Raw genomic sequence first — 23,546 nt, 5'->3', positions numbered from 1 at the left:
TGTTTTTAAAATAGCTAAGCTGAGAGAAGGAGAAGCTTCTTCTATATATTTAATAAGAAGTGAATATTATTGGACAATCTTATGCTACCAAGAATAAACACTAAAATGAAATGGGTAATTTCTTGAAAGCTATGGATGATGAAAACTGATTTAAAAAATATAAAACTTGAATCATCCTATTTCTAGTAAAGGGATGCATATTTTTATTAAAAATATTCCATAAAGAAATCTTCAAATCTATGTGGATGCCCTGGTAAATTCAATTATAAATACAAGAAATGAATAGTACAAGGAAATAAAAGAACAAACCATTCTTGCATCCCTGAACTAAATCCCACTTGACCATGGTGTATGATCTTTTTGATGTATTTTTGAATTCAGTTTGCTACTATTTTGCTAAAGATTTTTGCACTTATGTTCATCAGCATTCATGCTCAGTTGTTCAGTCATGTTCAACTCTTTGTGACCCTATGGACTATAGGCCACCAGGCTCCTCTGCCCATGGGATTTTCCAGGCAAGAATACTGGTGTGGGTTGCCATTTCCTCCTCCAGGGATCTTCACCTAATCAGGGACTGAATCTGAGTTTCCTTTATCTCTTGCATTGGTGTATGAATTCTTTACCACTGAGCCACCTGGTTAAGTGCCATAAGAGATATTTACCTATAATTTTCATTTTTATGCTTTGTCTTTGGTATCATCCTTTTGGGGATGTTGGTCTCACTAAATGAGTGTTTTCTTTTCTTCAGTGTTTTGCAATAGTTTGAGAAAAACAAGTATTAAATCCTCTTTGAATTTTTGGTAGAATCATCTGTGACATGGGCTTCCCTGGTAGCTCAGCTGGTAAGGAATCCACCTGCAATGCAGGAGACCCTGATTTGGTTCCTGGGTTGGGAAGATCCCCTGAAGAAGGGATAGGCTACCTACTCCAGTAGTCTTGGACTTCCCTGGTGGCTCAGATGGTAAATAATCCAACTGGAATGCAAGAGACCTAGGTTCAATCTTTGGGTTGGGAAGATCCCCTGGAGGAGGGCATGGCAACCCACTCCAGTATTCTATCCAGAGAATCCCCATGGACAGAGGAGCCTGGTGGGCTACAGTCCATAGGGTAGCAAAGAGTTGGACACAGCTAAGTGACCAAGCACAGCACAGCATCTGTGAAACTGAGTAGCCCTGGACTTCTCTTTTTTGAAAGGTTTTTGATTATCATTTCAATCTTTGTTCTATTGATCAGCCTATTCAGATATTCTATTTCCTCCTTATCCAGTCTTGGAAAGTTTGAGTGTGTCTCAGAATTTATCTATTTTGTTTCAGTTTGTCTTATTGATTGGTACTTAGCTATTTATGAACATGTTGACCCACTCCAATATTCCTGCCTGAAGAATCCTGTGGTCAGAGGAGCCTGGCAGGCTACAGTCTGTAGTGTTGCAAAGAGTCGGACATAACTGGGACAGCTTAGCATGCACACACACACTATTCTGCAATAAACGTTTGCCTTTATTTCTTTGGATTTTAATGATTATCTGGTGATACTTTAGGGGCAGTGTTTCTCCAAATCAAGTCAAAATCCATCTACGAACTGTAGTTTTCTTTATGTCACTTTGGACATGAATATCCCAGTCCACAATGAAGGAATCAATAGTAATCAGGACTATTTCACAAAATTACTTATAACGGTGACAGCTGGTGTGATTATCTGAAAATGGATCTAAATCATGTAACATTAATATTTTTATTTCCAGTTATGAGAATCTTGAAGATTAAAATATGTTTATCAGCCTTATATTCTTTTCAAAGCCTCATAAGAAGAGGCAGCACACTGGTATTTCAAAGGATTCATTATTTGCTAGCATGTATTTGCATAGTGAGAGTTTTTGCGGGTGAATATTTACTTCTAAATGTGTTAAAGAAATCTCTATAGAGTCCCTCTCTCCCTTCCTCCACTTATTTTCATTAATGACAATCTGTACCTAATTTGTGGGCAATGCACCATTCATAAAGTCAGTTTCATGTTCATCAGTCGATGAATACATATAGGCTGATTTTCCTTCTACTTCAGTGTAAATCAGAGGCGATGCATGTGAGGGATAACATTTCCCTGTTTAGCTAGAATAGCACATTCATAACTGTATTTCCAAATATTGAGATAAGTAAATTGCAGTTGGAGTCTCATGGTTTATGCATCTTCTTGTCCCATAAATCCATCAATTTTTCTTTAAGATTTACGTTCTTATGTGCAAAAAACATTTTTTTTTCCGTTCTGATGTTTATCAATTATCTTTAAACAGTGAAGAGAGATAGTAACGTAGATGTCACTGAATCAACAAAGCATAAATCTCTCTGTGTAACATAATGTGGAAAAGATACCAAGTACTATTTCAAAATCCACTTTGCTGGATTGAAATTCAACATCAACAGGTTGGAGACAGTCCTGTCTCATTTTCTAAATTTAATTCATATTGAATCTTTGTGGTTACTTTGTACAAAGAATATAAATCTCAGTAGTATTTATAGTGACTTGTTTAAAGTTAAGAAGCTTTTTAAATTTTTTATTTTCCTGAGAGAACTTTCATGTAAATGTCAGGAATTCATTTGCACATTTTTAATTGCTTGCTAAGATTTAATTAAGCTTATATTTTGCAATAAGATACTGATAAGCAAAATCTACATGATTGAAAAAAGCTATATGGACAGATATTTTACATCTTAAAAAGGAGTTACTTTTCCACTTATTAGCATTTGATACATTTTGTTATGTGAATAAAAGCATATGCAAGAATTCATAGAAAAAAATAGAAAAAATGTGGTAAAATGTTAGTGGTAACTTTTAAAGTAAACTTACCTTAAGAATTTAGGATAATATCTTCCAAAAATCTAAGTTTTGCATTTCATTTTGGTGTACTATTTTATTTATATATTTCCTTGTTCTACAAATATGTTGTAAGGTGCTTTCTATCATAAAATAATGTTAATAACAGCCAAATAACACAATAATAATCAATTCTTATTGCAAAATATTAAAACATATCTTCCAATAACACTTCCTTTTTATTTACTATTTCAGCCCCACAATAAACAAATGATGTATTTAGTATAATTATTCATCCTCTCTAAAGGACCCACAGCTGGATAGTGAACCAAGTATTAGGCAGCTGAACTTCAAAGCCACACTTTAAATGGAATATCCACAACTTTATCATCCTGAAAGGCAGAAGTGACATGAGTATATATTAATTTTATAGCACCTAATCTGCCTGCAATTCGGTGACCTGGATTTGATCCCTGGGTTAGGAAAAGCCCCTGGGGGAGGGTATGGAAACTTACTCCAGTAATCCTGACTGGAGAATCCCCATGGACAGAGGAGCCTTGTGGGCTACAGTCTGTGGGATGGCAAAGAGATGGACACAACTGAGCGACTAAGCACAGTATCTAGGTTAGACTCAAAAGACATTTTAGCAGAGGCTTTCCAAGTGGCACTAGTGGTAAAGAATCCACCTATCAATGCAGGAGATAGAAAGGATGAAGGTTCAATCCCTGGGTCATGAAGATCCCCTGGAGAAGGGCATGACAGCCCACTCCAGTATTCTTGCCTGGAGAATTTCCTAGACAGAGGAGCCTGGCAGGCTACAGTCCATAAGGTGACAAAAAGCCAGAAATGACTGAAGTGACTTCACAGGCATGTATGTGAGTTTGCCGACACAGATGGACTCTTTCAGAATCTATACTGGAAGATGGACAGATAAAGGGTTAAAAAGGTCAGTTAGCTCACAGGCTAAGTTATATCTTCCAGTTTAGCTTTGCTATGTTATGTGTTAATTGCTCAGTTGTGAATGACTCTTTGTGACCCTGTGGACTGTAGCCTGCCAGAATCCTCTATCCATGGAATTCTCCAGGCAAGAACACAGAAGTAGGTTGCCATTTCCCATCCAGGGATCAAATCTAGGTCTCCTGCATTGCAGGGAGATTCTTTACTGACTTATCCACCAGTGAATCCAGTTTAGCATTAAAGAAGAACTTTTTCTCATAGACTTCTTTGCAGACTTAGGGGATGGAACAATTTTGAATAATTTATCCTGGTTCTTAGTTAGATCTGTAGGAAATTGTTCTAGGCAGATAACATCTAGATTGCTCCAGATCCCTTTCCTTTTTTATGTTCTGAACTGCCTTCAAGAGTTTACTCTTCCACATTCTGTTAATCATTGTGTTTATCATTTTCCAGGTAAAGTGAGTTTGTTCTTTACAGTGTTCAGTGAGAGAAGGCGAGGGTGGGATAATTTGAGAGAATAGCATTAAAGCATGTACATTACCATATATAAAATAGATGACCAGTACAAGTCTGATGCATCAAGCAGGGCACGCAAGGCTGGTCCTCTGGGACAACCCAGAAGAATATGATGGGAAGGGAGGTGGGAGGGGTGTTCAGGATGGGGGAGACACATATATGTCTGTGGCCAATTCATGTTGATGTATGGCAAAAATCATCACAATATTGTAAAATAATTATCCTCTGTTTAAAATAAATTAATAAAAAAGTAAAGTGAGTTTGCTGTTTTGCTGTAATAGCACTTTTGAGCTAATTATCAGGAAACAATTTTTTTTTTCCCCCCTCTACACACCTTTTGCTTTGGGTTTCGCTATAATTCTGTCCTGATACTGGTATGGCCTTTCTGTTTTTAGGGCTAGCCACACAGTATAATGAATTTATTCTGCTTCATTTTTTTCTTTTTGGCCATGAGAAACTTGAGAATTTTCTTTCCTGCTTTGAAAAGGAACTTATACATAAACATACCTGCATTATCTTTCCTGTGTAAAAATGTTTTAGTTAACGCTTGGCCAGCACTGTTCAGGGGATTTCAACTTTAGATGTTTTCTTCCCAGGATGTTATATTTATAATTTCCTTTCCAGACCTTGGCAGAAATTTACATTTCATGATAAGCTAATATTGAGCATGTTCAGAATCTGTTTCCCAGCTCATTTCCTGTCTCCAGAATTTGTCTAACTAAGTACAATAAAGTGCTCCAGAGAGGTCTTGTTCCATAGCAGCAACACAGACTCAGGAGGAACAGGATTTTAGACAAAATGAAGCATGCATGCCATCAGATGTTGTTTATGTTCTGGAAGGTTTTAGTTCCATCAAGTTGGTGATGCCATCCAACCATTTCATCCTGTCATTCCTTTCTCCCATCTTCAATCTTTCCCTGCATCAGCGTCTTTTCAAATGAGTCAGTTCTTCACATGAGGTGGCCAAAGTATTGGAGTTTCAGCTTCAGCATCAGTCCTTCCAATGAATATGCAGGACTGACTTCCTTTAGGATTAACTGGTTGGATCTCCTTGCAGTCCAAGGGACTCTCAAGAGTCTTCTCCAACACCACAGTTCAAAAGCATCAGTTCTTCAGTGCTCAGCTTTCTTTCTATAGTCCAACTCTCACATCCATACATGACCAGGAAAAACCGTAGCTTTGACTAGATGGACTTTGTTGGCAAAGTAATGTCTCTGCTTTTTAATATGATGTCTAGGTTAGTCATAGCTTTTCTTCCAAGGAGCAAGCGTCTTTTAATTTCATGGCTGCAGTCACCATCTGCAGTGATTTTGGAGCCCCCCAAAATAAAATCTGACACTCTTTCCATTGTTTCTCCATCTATTTGCCATGAAATGATGGGACTGGAGGCCATGATCTTAGTTATTTGAATGTTGAGTTTTAAGCCAATGTTTTCACTCTCCTCTTTCACTTTCATCAAGAGGCTCTTTAGTTCTTCACTTTCTGCCATAAGGGTGGTGCCATCTGCGTATCTGAGGTATGCTGCGTATCTCAGCATCACACACATCCCCTCCGCCCTGCTTAACTTTGCCACTTACCAAACAGAATGGCTGATTTTTATGCAAGAATTCCACCTGTTACTTTGGCAGCTCAAACTCATACAAAATGCATAATATTTAGATTGAAGATTCTTTTTTTAATATAAATTTATTTATTTTAATTGGAGGTTAATTACTTTACTGCATCACAAGATAGTTCAGCTTTAACCAAAGAGTACACTCACATGCTCCTTTTTTTTTTGTCACCTGCTTCTTTGCCTACAGAATTTTTTTAGTTTTTAATGGAGTATAGTTGCTTTACAATTTTGTGTTAATTTGTTGCTGTACAACAACATGAATCAGCTGTATGTATAAATATATTCCCTCCCTCTTGGGCCTCCCTCCACCCTCCCCCACCCAACCCCACCCATCTAGGTCATCACAGAGCACTGAGTTAAGTTTCTGGTGTTTTTTTTTTTAATCAAATTCTCATTAGCTATCTATTTTACACATGGTAAAATCATGGGGATTCTCCAGGCAAGAATACCGGAGTGGGTTGTCATACCCTCCTCCAGAGGATCTTCACAACCGAGGGATTGAAGCCAGGTCTCTGGATTTCTTACTGTCTGAGCCACCAGGGAAGCCCAAGAATAGTGGAGTGGATAACCCATCACTTCTCTAGCCGATCTTCAGACCCAGAAGTCGAACCGAGGTCTCCTGCTTTGCAGGTGGATTTTTTACCACCTGAGCTACTGGGGAAGACCGTGGTGATTATAATACTGTCATAATTAGGTTATTTCATTTGGGGAATAAGAAATTTCTTTGACATGAACATTTCACTAGTTAGTTCTGTTCCAGTGTAATTTTGAGGTTGTCAGATCTGTGACAAATGTAATTTATGGGCTGCTCTGTGTAATTTATACAAGCCACTGGAGGTCATTCTCTAACTGTAACCTCAATAGTTTATGTTCTTTTCAAGAGAACATTCAGAATTTGAGTCCCATTGCTGCAGAAATTGATTTGCACAAGCATTCTGAGACTGTACAAAAACAAAAACAAAAAAACAAAGGCAATACAAAAATACAACTCCCACTTTGGGTTTCTATATTTCTTTTTTATTCCCCTCAGAATTGCATTTGCCTAATTTCCTGGCTGGATGCCAGTCCTATCCTAAGGCACTTTAAAATGCTCTTGACAATGCTGTTCATTCATTATATGAATATAAAAACAGTGAGCAAAAGAAGTTTGAAACTTAGCTCAGTGATAATTGCTCTTTTATTTTCCTGAATGTTTCTTTGCAAGTACAACCAAATTTAGCATCCTGGATTCTCTTTGGCTGGTTAGAGACAAAGCCTTCCCTGAACAGTATCTTTCTATCTTGGACATAGAACATGTCGACTCTGCCACTTAAATCTCATCTTTTTATCATCATTGGACATTTTAGTCTTGATGTTTTTGTTGTGATTTTGATTCTCAGTTTATGAAATCAAATCTTTCCATCATTTTCCATAGAACTGATGAATCTTTGTAAAAAACATTTTCTTAGAGCAAACTTTGTTATGTCAGTTTAATCTTTTATCAATTTTTGGTGCATTGTATTTAAAAAATATTTATTTTTCATGTTCAAATTTTATATATACCTATTTTTATCAGGATATTAGAAAATTTACAATTGTTGTTTGACTCCTTTGTTTTACTCCACATAAAATTTGACAATTATACATAAAGTAGAGTGGGTTTCCTATTCTAATGTTATCTCTACTGTTGAAAAACAATAATTAGTACCAAGGCAACAAAGAATAAAGAACTCTATTTAGAGTCTTAGGAATAGCAATTCAGGAAACACAGATTCAGGTAAAATGTAAAAAGAGTTCCGAGAAAGGGAATGAGTCAAGAGCTTATACAGGACACAATGTTGTTAAAGTTTTCTTACAAGAATTATGGTTGGCTCTGATGCAAAAAGGAAATATTTGTTCATAAGGGATAGGCTGTAGCCAGTTATTTTGAGTAAGTGTCTGGTAATATCTCGAATTTCTGGATATTGTGTGGAATTTCTGAATGACTACATTAAGACTATAAGTGGTCAAAAGTTTAGATTCCATCAGGCTGAGACCTATGTAAGTCCCACTTTCTCAATGGATTCTGGCTCCCTATTAAAAAGCTCTTTTAGCAATACTGACATCATTTTGACTTTTGTTTCACAATAATGAAGCTAATTGGTGCAGGCAAAACCACTGACAGATTTATATCTTGCCAAAGGTATTTTATTCTATCATGAGTTTTAGATAATGTGATTTTTTTCAAATGGAATTTAAAATATTTAAATAATATTTGCTTTTATTCTCCTGGTAAATAACATATATTTTCCCAGATATCCACCATGGTTTTATTATGTTGCTGCTGCTGCTAAGTCACTTGTCATGTCCGACTCTGTGCAACCCCATAAACGGCAGCCCACCAGGCTCTGCCGTCCCTGGGATTCTCCAGGCAAGTTGCTATATACCAAATACAAACAACTGAATTTTTTAAAAAAATTTTATTTATTTTAATTGGAGGCTAATTACTTTACAATATTGTATTGGTTTTTCTCTACTTCTCTGTAGCAGTTGTATAATTTATTTTTATATTTTCAAGCTAAGTGGGCTTCCTCAATTAGTTTATTGTGGTCATGATTAGTAACTGTTAATGTGTGTGTATTTTAGAAATTGATAACATTGCTTGTGGTAATGCGGTTCAGAGGAACTTTGTGCTATGAAACAGATAAATGAAGACAAGCTATTATTTTGTAACTATTACCTCAGAAATAGTTTAGCTTTTTTCCATAAGATGGTCTATACTTTGTATTTATTATTATTATTATTTACTAATTTCACTGCCTATCTAAGTCCTCAATATAATTGTGATTGAGCTTCCCTGGTGCTCAGTGGTAAAGAACTCACTTGCCAATGCAGGTGACTAGGTTCAGTTCCTGAGTTGGGAAGATCCCCAGCAAAGGGAAATGGCAACTGACTCCAGTATTCTTGCTTGGGAAATCCCATGGACAGAGGAGGGTAGTGGGCTAGAGGCCATGGGGTCACCTAGACTTGGAGATGACTTAGTGACAGTGTGTGTACATAATTGTGATTATTTTGCACAGTTTAGCTTAATGCTCCATATAATTAGCAGAAGAAATAGAAAATTGTTCGTATCAAATAATAATGCTTAAGTGTCTTTTGGGCCATAATATGGAAGTTAAGATATTATTTGGAATCTAAAGTGATGAAAGCCGCAGGATTTTATTTTTTTACTGACAATGGAAGTTGTTATGAATTTTAGTAAGGGTATTTAAATCAAATGTATGTCTTAAAAACATTTTATATATTTTTAAAATTTGACAGAAATGCTATCTTTAAGTCTCTTTATCTATCTGAAAAAAAACTACTCATGGATTTTTATTCAACAAATTTTTAAAACAACTATGAATTAATAGGGCCTAGACACTTTTAGGACATGCTTAGAAAATAATATTATTTTTAGTCCAAGAGTCTCAGAGAATTGGCCGTATGATAATTCTCCCCTTTTCTAGGAAAAATGGCATGAAACTTGGCATTTTTCCTAAATCAAGATACCTTGAAATGTCTCTAGATTCTTAAATCATGAAAATATTTTGCACATTTTTCAATAATATTCTTTATTCTAATCGGAAATAATCATATTTACTATTTTTGAGTTCTTTTCCCCTAGTTTTATTGACATATAATTGGCATAAACATTAGGTAATTTTAAAGTGTACAATGTATTGATTTGACACACTTACATGTTGCAAAATCAGCCCCATTATAGTGTTAGCTAACTCCTCGATCAGGTCACATAAATGCCATTTTTTTTGTGTGTGGTGAGAACCTTTAACATCTACTCTCTTAGCAATGCCAAGTATATAATACGGTATGATTAACTATAATCACCATGCTGTATGTTAGATCCCCAAAACTTATTCATCTTATTTGTTATTTTCACATTTCTAAGTTTTAATAGGAAAAACATTTCTCAGTGACTTCAACAAAGAAAATATGTTGTAATTATATACCATCACTGTTCATAATTTGTGCCTGAGTGGAAGTGATTAAAAATAGAATATCTCTTTCCTTTGAAGCTGTCATCACATCCAGTTTCCCTGGCTGGACGGTTTCTTTTACTTGGATGTCTCTATTCAATTCTAATGGTATATGGTGTTCTTGTATCTACCAGTCCTATATTCCTAAACTTTTACAGTCCTCTTTTTAATACTTACTTCTCATTATTCCAAGTCCTTTAGTTCAACTTTTTTATATAAAACTCTTCCTGTGTAAATTATCCTGTGGTTTTTCTCTCCTCATTGGACTTCTATTGATAGAGTAGAACATTATGACTTATTAAAATAAATAACTAGAATTAGTAATAATAGTGGCAAGTAGTATTTGATCCTAAGTAATCCTCACTTATGGCTCCCAATGCGTTTGGGCATGCCAATCCTCATATAAGAGATGAATCTACTCATACACTTCTAGACTTTGGACCAGCCTGTGTTCTTCCTTTGACAGATGAAATGGGGCAGAAGAGACATGCTGTTGTGGAATCAAGTAGCTGTGTTGAACTGAAGCCAGGCTAGACTGCTGAATGATTAAGAACTATGTGGAGGGTACATTGAGAATGACATAATATATCTCAAATCATCTTTCAGCTTAAAGCAACCTTGCAAGAGACTCCAAACGAGACCAGAAGAACTGCAGAGCAGAGCATGAGAAAACTCACAGAATCAAGAGAAATGAATAGGTTATTATTTTTTGGAACTAAAGTCATGTCATGCAGACATAGTTGGCTATTAACAAATTACCATGCTATTACACTGCTGTATTGTGGGCCCCTAGTTCTATAAGATTGATATACTTACGAAGACAGAAATATAGGAAGAATGCTATGTGAGGACCAAGGATTAGAGTGTTGGCTCTACCAACCAGGTAACACCAAAGGTTGCTGACAAACCACCATAAGCCTGGAAAGATTTCCTTTATAGGTTTCAGATGGATCATGTCCCTGTAGACAGCATCACTTTGGACTTCTAATACCCAAAACTGTGACACAACAAATTTTTGCAATTTAAAGACAATGAGTTTGTGGTATTTTGTTAAGGCAGCCCTAGGAAATAATACAAAGGTCATCTGCTGCCTGTCAACAAGTCTACACACACACATACACACACACACACACACACACACACGCACATGCACATACACACTTACACACATGTAACAAGAACCACAGCAACAACAAAAACAATAAAGCTGGAACTGCCTCACATCTCCTCATTAAATTTATCCTTATGTCTGTTCTTTCAGATCAATCAATGTGATGTTGAAATCCAAATGTTTCGGACAATGTGCTGTGTGCGCATGCATGCTCAATCACTTCAGTTGTGTCTGACTCTTGGCGACTCCATGGATTGTAACCTGCCAGGCTCCTCCATTCATGAGATTCTCCATGCAAGAATACTGGAGTGGGTTACCGTGCCCTCCCCCAGGGGATCTTCCAAACTCAGGGACTGAACTTACATCTTCTGCATCACAGAATGATTCTTTACCTCTGAACCAGGGAAGTTCCTTCTGACAAACACTGGCATTCAAAAATTAGGGAGCTTTGGCTATGTCTCCAAACATTCATACCAGTTTATAAAATTGCTTATATGATAAGAAGAACCTTTAGAAGGTGATGGATATGTTTAAGACATAGATTGTGATGATGGTTTTAGGGGTAGTAACTAATTATGTTAAGACCCCGATGCTGAGAAAGATTGAAGGCAGGAGGAAAACGGGATGACAGAGGACAAGATGGTTGGATGGCATCACTGACTCAATGGACATGAGTTTGAGCAAGCTGCAAGAGATGATGAAGGACAAGAAAGCCTGGCCTGCTACAGTCCATGGGGTTGCAAAGAATTGGACACGACTGAGTGACTGAACAACAACTTATCTCCAAACTCATCAGTTGTATACATTAAATAGATTTGGCTTTTTTGTATGTAAACTATACCTCAATAGTGTGTTTTTCAAAGCAAATAATATTAATAAAATACACATGAAAAAATTTAGATAATTAAAATTAAAAATAGTTTTAAAAAACTAGGAAGCTTTGGGAACAGAGATTATATCCATGATTGGGGATATTGAAGAGAGAATTTTCAGTGGCAGAGTTTTATTAAGTTTCTAAGATGGAACATGGAGAACCAAAGTGATTTTCTGTACAAATTCTGAAAGTGAAAGCGAAATTTGCTTGGTGTTGTCCAACTCTTTAAGATCTCATGGACTATAAAATCTTTGGAATTCTCCAGGCCAGCATCCTGGAGAGGGTAGCCTTTCCCTTCTCCAGGATATCTTCTCAACCGAGGGATCGGATCCAGGTCCCCTGCATTGCAGGTGGATTCTTTACCAGCTGAGCTACAAGGGTAGCCCAAGAATACTGGAGTGGGTAGCCTATCCCTTCTCCAGTGGGTCTTCCTGACCCAGGAATTGAACTGGGGTCTCCTGCATTGCAGGAGGATTCTTTACCATCTGAGCTACCAAGAAAGCCCTAGTCATTCTTTAAACTGATAATAGGATTGGTTTATTGTGATTTTAGAGAAAAATAAAGTATTTTCACTTGAAAGGATAAAGAAAAACAGTGCAACAAGCTCTTCCTTGAAAATGCAAAAATGACTGTTCCCATAGAACTCCTCCCACAATAAAGTCATAAATATAAAATCATAGTTGCCATATTTCAAGGGGATAAATAGAGCTTATTTTTAAAGCAGAAATTAGAGGAGTAGGTTGTACCTGATAGCAACACTCTTCTAATTATGATCTCAGTTTAGCTGGTACAGAAATTAAATACATTTTGGACATTATTTATAGAATACAATTGGAATTATACATAGATTAATACAAGGTAGCCACAATTAGATGAGAACTGTGACTCTCCATATTTTCACATTGTAAGGTGATTCCTAGTCACTCTTGATTCATATGCAGTCATTGATTTGGCTTATGTGATCTTTGGAGTCACTGTTAGTGTTGGATAGCAAGAGCAATTTGCTTTTTTCTTGCAGTGCTAGTAATTTGATTTACTGTTTATCTAGCACCTGGGGATTTAAATTATCTGGCATGATACCATCATTCAGGAAGGTAGGTTTTAAATAAGTGGCCTAAATCTAATTCAAATGCTACAGTTACTCATTATACTGATGCCATATTAGCTAAAAGTAATTGTGAAATAATTGTGTTTGAGGCTCTATCTTTCTTTATTGATTTTATTGCAGAAATGGATGGGATATTAGATAGAAAGTTAGAGGTCATTCCAGACAATATAGCCCGATAATGTAGGGCAAATATGCTCAAGACTAGATAAAAACTTTCATGCTTAAGTCCTTTTAAACAAAAAATAGTACCTAGGAAAAAATCTGCTTATTCTGATTCTGGAAATGTTATACCTCATTTTTAATCAAATTGTTCCTTGACATAGTATCATCATATTAATGTATCAAAAGAAATACAAATTCTGAGCAACATTGTGTCTTGAAACCCAAGCATGTCTCCCATCTTCTGGTTTCATTTATTCACTCATTCAACAAGCATAAAGCACTTTGGTTCAGTTCAGTCTCTGTCAAGCCCGATTCTTTGGGACACCATGGACTGCATCATGCCAAGCCTCCCTGTTCATCACCAACTCCCAGATGTGCTCAAAGTCAAGCCCATCCAGTCAGTGATGCCATCCAACCATCTCATCCTCTGCCATTCCCCTTCTCCTCCCACCTTCAATCTTTCCCAGCATCAAGGTCTTTTCCAATGAGTCAGTTCTTTGCATCAGGTGGCCAAGGTATTAGAGTTTCAGCTTCAGCATCAGTCCTTCCAATGAATATTCAGGACTGATTTCCTTTAGGATGGACTGGTTTAACCTCCTTGTTGTCAAAGGGACTCTCAAGAGGCTTCTCCATCACCACAGTTCAAAAGCAACAATTCTCTGATGCTCAGCCTTCTTTATGTTCCAACTCTCACATTCATGCATGATTAATAGAAAAACCATAGCTTTGACTGTACAGACCTTTGTTGGCAAAGTAATGTCTCCTCTTTTTAATATGCTGTCTAGGTTGGTCATAGCTTTTCTTCCAAGGAGCAAGCATCTTTTAATTTCATGGCTGCAGTCACCACCTGCAGTGATTTTGGAGCCCAAGAAAATAAAATCTGTCACTGTTTCCATTGTGTCCCCAACTATTTGCCATGAAGTGATGGGACTGGATGGCATGATCTTTGTTTTTTGAATGTTGAGTTTTAAGCCAGCTTTTTCACTCTCCTCTTTCACTTTCATCAAGAGACCCTTTAGTTCCTCTTCACTTTATGCCATAAGGTGGTATCATTTGCATATCTGAGGTTATTGATTTTTCTATTGGCAATCTTATTTCCAGCTTGTGCTTCAAACAACCCTGCATTTCGCATGATGTACTCTGCATAAAAGTTAAATGAGCAAGGTGACAATATACAGCCTTGAAATACTCTTTTCCCAATTTTGAATTAGTCTGTTGTTCCATGTCCAATTCTAAATGTTGCTTCTTGACTTGCATATAATTTTCTCTTGTGCTAAGTCACTTCAGTTGTTTGACTCTTTGCAACCTTATAGACTGCAGTCCTCCAGGATCCTCTTTTCATGGGATTCTCCAGGCAAGAATTCTGGAGTGGGTTGCAATACTCACCTCCAGGGGATCTTCCTGACCCAGGATTCAAACTCACATCTTTACGTCTCCTGCATTGGTTCTTTACCACTAGAGCCACTTGGGAAGCCCATCTTGTCTATAGTTTATCTTAACCCAGGTCAAACTAAGTCCTGAGAATGTTAATCTTGTTCATCAATGTACAGATTACCTATCTGTAACTGGGTAATCATTAACTCAGCAAAAACTTAGTGGATCTCTCACTATTTCACTAAAAATATGAAAAATAGACTCCATCTGTTTTTACAGTAAAGAAATAATTGGGGGAAAGATGTTCTAGGAAACTTTGACACTGACTTTAGCTTAAAGAGATTTGAATTTTCAAATGCATTTTAAAAACTTATTCATCACTTGGAAAGCAAAGAGATCAAACCAGTTAATCCTAGAGGAAATCAACCCTTAGTATTCATTGGAAGAACTGAAGTTGAAGCTAAAGCTCCAATACTTTAGCCACCTGATGTGAAGAGTCAGGTCATTGGAAAAGGCCCTGATGCTGGGAAAGACTGAAGGCAGGAGGAAAAAGGGATGACAGAGGATTAGATGGTTGGATGGCATCATTGACTCAATGGAGATGAGTTTGAGCAAGCTCTGGGAGATGGTGAAGAACAGAGAAGCCTGGAATGCTGCAGTCCATGGGGTTGCAGAGTTGGACATGACTGAGTGACTGAGTAACAACTTTTGTATTATTTATTATTGGTGAAGAGTTGGTTTACAATGTTGTGTTAGTTTCTGCTGCACAGTAAAGCAAATCAGTTACACATATACATATATCCACTCTTTTATTTTTTGCTTTCCATTTGGGTCATCACAGGGCACTGAGTGGATTTCCTGGGCTATGCAGTAGGTTCTCATTATCAGACATGGATTATCATCTGACAAGTGGCTTGAGTTTTTTTGTGCTTGTGTGGAGTGTGTATCTGTGTGTGTGTGTGTGTGTGTGTGTATGACCTTATATATGTGAAGTCTATGTACAATATCAAATACAGATATGGATTTCAAAGGCCTTGGCTGATATTTTAGCAGCTATGATTATTGGGGGAAAATGGCTAAGAAGTATCCAAAGGGTTTATACTTCAAACCTGGAGAAAAAATAATATTTATACAGCTCTTTCACTGGATTTTGGAAAGCATGCTAAGTTTTACCAGTTTAAAGGATAGGCAAGTAAAAAGCATTGAGTTAAAAAATGCATCCCTCATAAACTCTTACCTTCTAAAGTGCATTGCTTTGTTTAATTTTTCCATGACTTCATTCTAATTTCTTGGCAGAGAAGCTTTAAACTTTCTAATCTGATCATTGCCCTGAAATCTAATAATATCTTTCTTATTTAATTTATACGCAGAGTACATCATGCAAAATGCCAGGCTGGATGAAGCACAAGCTGGAATCAAGTTTGCAGAGAGGAATATCAATAACCTCAGATATGCAGATGACACCACCCTTATCACAGATATTGAAGAGGAACTAAAGAGCCTCTTGATGAAAGTGAAAGAGGAGAGTGAAATAGCTGGTTTAAGACTCAACATTCAAAAACTAAGATAATGGCATCCATTCCCATCACTTCATGGCAAGTAGAGAGGGGAACAATGAAAACATTGTTTCTAAGACTTTATTTTCTTGGGCTCCAAAATCACTGCAGATGGTGACTGTAGTCATGAAATTAAAAGACACTTAATCCTTGGAAGAAAAGCTATGACCAAGCTAGATGGCATATTAAAAAACAGAGACATTACACAGCCAACAAAGGTCCATCTAGTCCAAGCTATAGTTTTTCCAGTAGTCATGTATGGATGTGAGAGTTGGACCATAAAGAAGGCTGAACATCAAGGAATTGATGCTTTTGAACTGTAGTGTTGAAGAAGACTCTTGAAAGTCCCTGGGGCTGCAAGGAGATCAAACCAGTCAGTTCTAGTGGAAATCAGTCCTGAATATTCATTGGAAGGACTGACGCTGAAGCCCCAATACTTTAACCACCTGATATGAATAACTGACTCAGAAAAGACCTGAATCTGGAGAACATTGAAGGCAGGAGGAGAAGGGGATGACAGAGGACAAGATGGTTGGATAGCATCACTGACTCAATGGAGATGAGTTTGACCAAGCTCTGGGAGATGGTGAAGGACAGGGTAGCCTGGCATGCTGCAGTCTATGGAGTAACAAAGAGTCGGAGATGACTGAGCAACTGAACAACAACAAATTGATCTTTTAAAACGGAGTGAATTTTTCTGCCTTGAACCCAAATTCAATATACCTAAAAATGATAAATTAAGCTTTCAAATTTGCCTCAGACTGTTTCACTAGATTCAATATTTGCATTCTCTTTGTAGAAAAAATTAATTTTGTAGTAAATTGTTTTCTTTAGTGTTTAAAAGATATTTGTAAGAGGACAATAATGACATTATAAAGCATTTAGCTTTCATTTATTAAGATAATTAACATGTCATAATAATTATTTTCAGATGCTGTTTGTAGAAAACATACTTTCAGGGAACAGGCTTTTAATTGCTCTCTATTTTGATATTTTAATAAAGAAAATCATTTTTAAATCACAGCTGCAATGTTCAACTTCAGCTCTGAAAAGCAGTCTTTTGGAATATGTTTTTCCAAGCTATATATGTGAGACATAATCTCAATTTCAATTTTAATTTGGTCTAGTTACTAAGTATAAGAAACTTGCTTTATGAACTTTTCTAGAGGTTTACTGGTTAAGACTCTGAGCTTCAATTGCAAGAGGCACACGTTTGATGAGCTTTGCACCTACATTTTAGCTGTGGTCAAGTATGTGATAGTTCATAAGTAATGACAGGATTTCAAATTTTCAAGATATTCATTCTGAATTGTTTCAGTGGATGAAGGAGGACAGGAAGCTTATTTCTTAAAGTAAGATTTATTTGCTTCCAGTGCCAAGAACATGGAGAGATAAGAAAATAATTGTATGTTGACTTTGTGCTTTAAATTGTTCAGGGTTGTAAACAGAGCTAAAAATAGAAACTGCTGTAATTATAGTTCAAAGGGAGGTGATATCTTGCCTTGTTGGGAGGGAATTAGAAAGATTACTTTGAAAGAAATAAATGTACATCTATAGAGAAGATTCAATAGTTACAAATAAGTGAAAGAGCAGATCTAAAAAATAATGTTAGCAATGAAAATAAGATATTTAAAAAGAAGCAACCTGTATGTGACATAAGGTAGGAGCCAAATTCATATCAAGGTTGTGTTCATCCTAAGTCAACTTCTGTTGTGTGTGACTCTTTGAGACCCTATGGACCATAGCTCACCAGGCTCCTCTGTCCATGGGATTCTCCAGGTAAGAGTATTGGAGTGGATGGCCAGTCCCTCCTTCAGGGAATCTTCCCCACCTGGGGATCAAATCCATATCTCTTACCACTCCTGCATTGGGAGTCAGGTTTTTTTTACTAGCACCACATGGGAAGCCTCATATGAAGGTTGCTGCTAAGTCGCTTCAGTCGTGTCCGACTCTGCGCGACCCCATAAACGGCAGCCCACCAGGCTCCTCCGTCCGTAGGATTTTCCAGGCAAGAGTACTGGACTGGGTTGCCATTGCCTTCTCCGAAAGTGAAGCTACAACATGTAAAAATGAAAGCAAACAAGGCACAAATTCAGCTCTATTAGATGACTTTACACATGCTACAAACGTGCTCCACGTTGCAAACCAGCATCCTTTACTCTTCCCAAAACTTCCCTCTCCTCCCGGATCTGGACTTCTTCCCTCGTTAAAAGAAACGAGATTTTCTGAGGCTCATCTCTGGAGAAGAGGAATGCACATATGGACACAATGGCTTTTGATATACTGAAACAGTGAGGCTTGATTTTCTTAAGAAAAAAAAAAAAAACAAACAAAACAGTGGCTTCAGCCATATGAAGGTTACAGACTGACAAATCCTTATCAAGTCCCTTTTTATGATCCTTGTAGTTAACTCAGCCTTTGGCATATGTGTCCTTCTTTGGCTTTCTTTTCATTCTCATAACAAATGCTTCTTCACAATAAATGAAAAAAAAAAATGACCATCAGGAAGTACTTCCTTCAGCTTCTTAGTTCTCTATAGAGTTATCAGTAATCCTACTTCGTTTTAAATACTCTGACAAATATTATTTTCTAATAGACAGATCCAATATATATGAATCTTCTTTCACTTACCAAATGACTCTACTTTTCAGAACTTGACTTTTCCTTTCTGGAAGTGTTCTGCTATCTTGAATTCTCTGTCCTCACACTCTGTTTCTTCTTCTAAGTTTTTAACAACTTCTTTTCAATGTTTTTCCAGACATCTGCTTTTACAAGAGGGAATTCATCAGAATTCTAATTTTGAGGCTCATTTCTTCTTGCACTAAATATTCTTCCCTAAATTACTACACGTACCTGATGACACCAACTGACCCTAAAATTCAAATATTGTAGAGTAATTAACCTCCAATTAAAATAAATAAATTTATATTAAAAAAATTCAAAACTCACCACACATTTTGCAGTTCTTTGGAGCTCTAGATCTATGTATAGAATATCCAACTTGAATCCCTCCCCCAAGGTTATAGTGACAACCTAACTCATAATTTGGGAACCATTTTTTTTTTAAATTAAGTTTTGTTAATATGACCACAGTCTAAAAATATTGTTACTTTATTTCTTTGCAGTACAATGAAAAAGAAGCAAACTTGCTATTGGGTATTAACATCTGATATTATTATGATGCTAATTCCTAGAGTAGGGAACAACTTTTAACCCATTACATTATGAAGAGTAGTATAATATATCACCTCATATTAAATACAGTATTCCCTGAATGTGGTATAGTAAGAGAAGAAGAATTTAAAAAGCTTCACGTCAAGTTCACAATCAATTCCTCTAAAGAATGTAAAAAAATTATGTTTTGTTTTCACATGATCTAACTTTAGTGGCCTCTACTTGAATTGTTAGTTGGAAGCTTATCAGTTTCAAGGAGAGAAGAGAGAACACGCACACACACACGCAAAATAATTTCCCTTGAATGCCTCTGGCATTATATATCTTATGAGCTATTAAACTTTAAAACTATTCAATCATGAAAAATATCAGTTGAGTTCAGTTGCTCAGTTGTGTCCGACTCTTCGTCACCCCATGAATCACAGCACGACAGGCCTCCTGGTCCAACACCAACTCCTGGAGTTAACCCAAACCTACATCCATCAAGTCAGTGATGCCATCCAGCCATCTCATCCTCTGTCGTCCCCTTCTCCTTCTGCCCCCAATCCCTCCCAGCATCAGGGTCTTTTCCAATGAGTCAACTCTTCACATGAGGTGGCCGAAGTATTGGAGTTTCAGCCTCAGCATCAGTCCTTCCAATGAAAACCCAGGACTGGTCTCCTTTAGGATGGACTGATTGGATCTCCCTGCAGTCCAAGGGACTCTCAAGAGTCTTCTCCAACACCACAGTTCAAATGAAACAATTCTTCAGCACTCAGCTTTCTTCATAGTCGAACTCTCACATCCATACATGACCATTGGAAAAACCATAGCCTTGACTAGACGGACCTTTGTTGGCAAAGTAATATCTCTGCTTTATAATATGCTATCTAGGTTGGTCATAACTTTCCTTCCAAGGAGTAAGCGTCTTTTAATTTCATGGCTGAAGTCACCATCTGCAGTGATTTGGGAGCCCAAAAAAATAAAGCCTGACACTGTTTCCACTGGTTCTCCATCTATTTCCCATGAAGTGATGGGACCAGATCCCATGATCTTAGTTTCCTGAATGTTGAGCTTTAAGCCAACTTTTTCATTCTCCACTTTCACTTTCATCAAGAGGCTTTTTAGTTCCACTTCACTTTCTGCCACAAGGGTGGTGTCATCTGCATATCTGAGGTTCTTGATATTTCTCCTGGCAAACTTGATTCCAGCCTTCCTTCTTCCAGCCCAACGTTTCTCATGTTGTAATCTGCATATAAGTTAAATAAGCAGGGTGACAATATACAGCCTTGATGTACTCCTTTTCCTATTTGGAACCAGTCTGTTATTCCATGTCCAGTTCTAACTGTTGCTTCCTGACCTGTGTACAGGTTTCTCAAGAGGCAGGACAATTGGTCTGGTATACTCATCTCTTTCAGAATTTTCCACAGTTTCTTGTGATCCACACAGTCAAAGGCTTTGGCATAGTCAATGAAACAGAAATAGATGTTTTTCTGGAACTCTCTTGCTTTTTCCATGAACCAGCAGATGTTGGCAATTTGATGTCTGGTTCCTCTGCCTTTTCTAAAACTAGCTTGAACATCTGGAAGGTCATGGTTTACGTATTGCTGAAGCCTGGCTTGGAGAATTTTGAGCATTACTTTACTGGCATGTGAGATGAGTGTAATTGTGCGGTAGTTTGAGCATTCTTTGGTATTGCCTTTCTTTGGGATTGGAATGAAAATTGACCTTTTCCAGTGGCCACTGCTGAGTTTTCAAAATTTGCTGGCATATTGAGTGTAGCACTTTCACACCATCATCTTTCAGGATTTGAAATAGCTCCACTGGAATTCCATCACTTCCACTAGCTTTGTTCATAGTGATGCTTTCTAAGGCCCACTTGACTTTACATTCCAGGATGTCTGGCTCTAAATGAGTGATCACACCATCGTGATTATATGGGTCATAAAGCTCTTTTTTGTACAATTCTTCTGTGCATTCTTTCCACCTCTTCTTAATATCTTCTTCTTCTGTTAGGTCCATACCATTTCTGTCCTTTATCGATCCCATCTTTGCATGAAATGTTCCCTTGGTATCTCTAATTTTCTTGAAGAGATCTTTACTCTTTCCCATTCTGTTATTTTCCTTTATTTCTTTGCTTTGATCACTGAGGAAGGCTTCTTATCTCTCTTTGCTATTCTTTGGAACTCTGCATTCAGATCCTTATATCTTTCCTTTTCTCCTTTGCTTTTCACTTCTCTTATTTTCACAGTGATTTGTGAGGCTTCCCCAGACAGCCATTTTGCTTTTATTGCATTTCTTTTCCATGGGGATGGTCTTGATCCCTGTCTCCTGTACAATGTCATGAACCTCAGTCCACAGTTCATCAGGCACTCTGTCTATCAGATCTAGGCCCTTAAATCTATTTCTCACTTCCACTGTATAATCATAAGGGATTTGATTTAGGTCATACCTGAATGGTCTAGTGGTTTTCCCTACTTTCTTCAATTTAAGTCTGAAATTGGCAACAAGGAGTTCATGATCTGAGCCACAGTCATCTCCCAGTCTTGTTTTTGCTGACTATATAGAGCTTCTCCATGTTTGGCTGCAAAGAATATAATCATTCTGATTTCAGTGTTGACCATCTGGTGATGTCCATGTGTAGAGTCTTCACTTGTGTTGTTGGAAGAGGGTGTTTGCTATGACCAGTGCGTTCTCTTGGCAAAACTCTCTTAGCCTTTGCCTTGCTTCATTCTGTAGTGCAAGGCCAAATTTGCCTGTTACCCCAGGTGTTTCTTGACTTCCTAAATTTGCATTCCAGTCCCCATAATCAAAAGGACATCTTTTTGGGGTGTTAGTTCTAAAAGGTCTTGTAGACCTTCATAGAACCATTCTACTTCAGTTTTTTCAGCATTACTGGTTGGGGCATACACTTGGATTACTGTTGTATTGAATGGTTTGCCTTGGAAACAAACAGAGATCATTCTGTCGTTTTTGAGACTGCATCCAAGTACTGCATTTTGGACTCTTTTGTTGACCATGATGGCTATTCCATTTCTTCTATGGGTTCCTGCCCACATTAGTAGATATAATGGTCATCTGAATTAAATTCACCCATTCCAATCCATTCTATTTCTCTGATTCCTAGAATGTCGATGTTCAGTCTTGCCATCTCCTGTTTGACCATTTCCAATTTGCCTGGATTCATGGACCTGACATTCCAGGTTCCTATGTAGAATATAGAGAAACATAAATATGTAAGTATGTAATTAATGTATATAATTAAAAATTATTGATAGTGACATAAAATAAATACTTCATTTGCTCATCTTTCTCTTAAAAATGTTAATATATTAATAGTATACATTGGGTATTTAAGTAATATATGTTGACCAAATACATTCTGAAGTCCAACATCACTTTATATATAATATATATATATGGTACTTATATATAAGTACCTTAAAAACATAGGCATTCTGTTCCACAGTTTAACCCTAGCATTCTTTAAAGTTCTCATATGACAGTCATCAACCTGAATCTGTGCAGTTAGAAATAAAAAATAATAAAAAAGAAGTTTGTTGCTGACCTGGTGGTATATATTGTCTCACTTTGTGAGTTTATTAAAGTTTGAAACCTTGCTGAGTTTGATGGCACTGTAAGATATCACCACTGGGAAAAGCAGAGTGGGGCAATTGGGAGGTTTATACAGATAGAACTAAAAATAAAGTGAAATATTTCCCTCCCTTGAGTTCAAAGATTGCATAGGTGAAGATTACCAATTTTTTTGACTCAAATTTCTCACCCAAAGACTGCCATCTCTTTCACATTTTATGTAGTAGAACTCATTTGAAAGAAAAAAAGAGAAGTTTCAAAAGTAGAGTCAGTGATATTATAAACTGACTTACTGGAATCTAGGTGGCACACAAACTGGTTTCCTCACCTATAGTAACCTGAATTAACTTTTTGTAGCCCCTTGATGGCTTGACTTCTATTTCAGTTATAACAATAAATCTGCTAAATGTTCTGAGATTCTTCACTTTAAAAATACCTTGTTTTGTATGATATCTAAAAAACTTAAAGGCACCTAAATTTAGAAACACTTCAAACAATGCTATATTCAACATGTGTTTTATTGAAATAGGAATTCACCTGCTTTGATAATCTCTAAATTCAAAGAAATAATTTAGTTTAAAAAATGTGATTGACTTAATGACTAAGTATAAACCCATGGCCAAAGCTCAGTTTTATTTCTTTATATGTTCAAGAAGGATTGTACTAAAATCTATTCTTTTGCTAAAATATTATATAAGTCTGTGAAATTTTGAGTTTGATCTG

This window comes from Oryx dammah, unplaced genomic scaffold (assembly GCF_014754425.2).
Source record: "Oryx dammah isolate SB20612 unplaced genomic scaffold, SCBI_Odam_1.1 HiC_scaffold_20, whole genome shotgun sequence".
Taxonomy (NCBI): Eukaryota; Metazoa; Chordata; class Mammalia; order Artiodactyla; family Bovidae; genus Oryx; species Oryx dammah.
Note: the sequence above shows the minus strand (reverse complement) of the source record.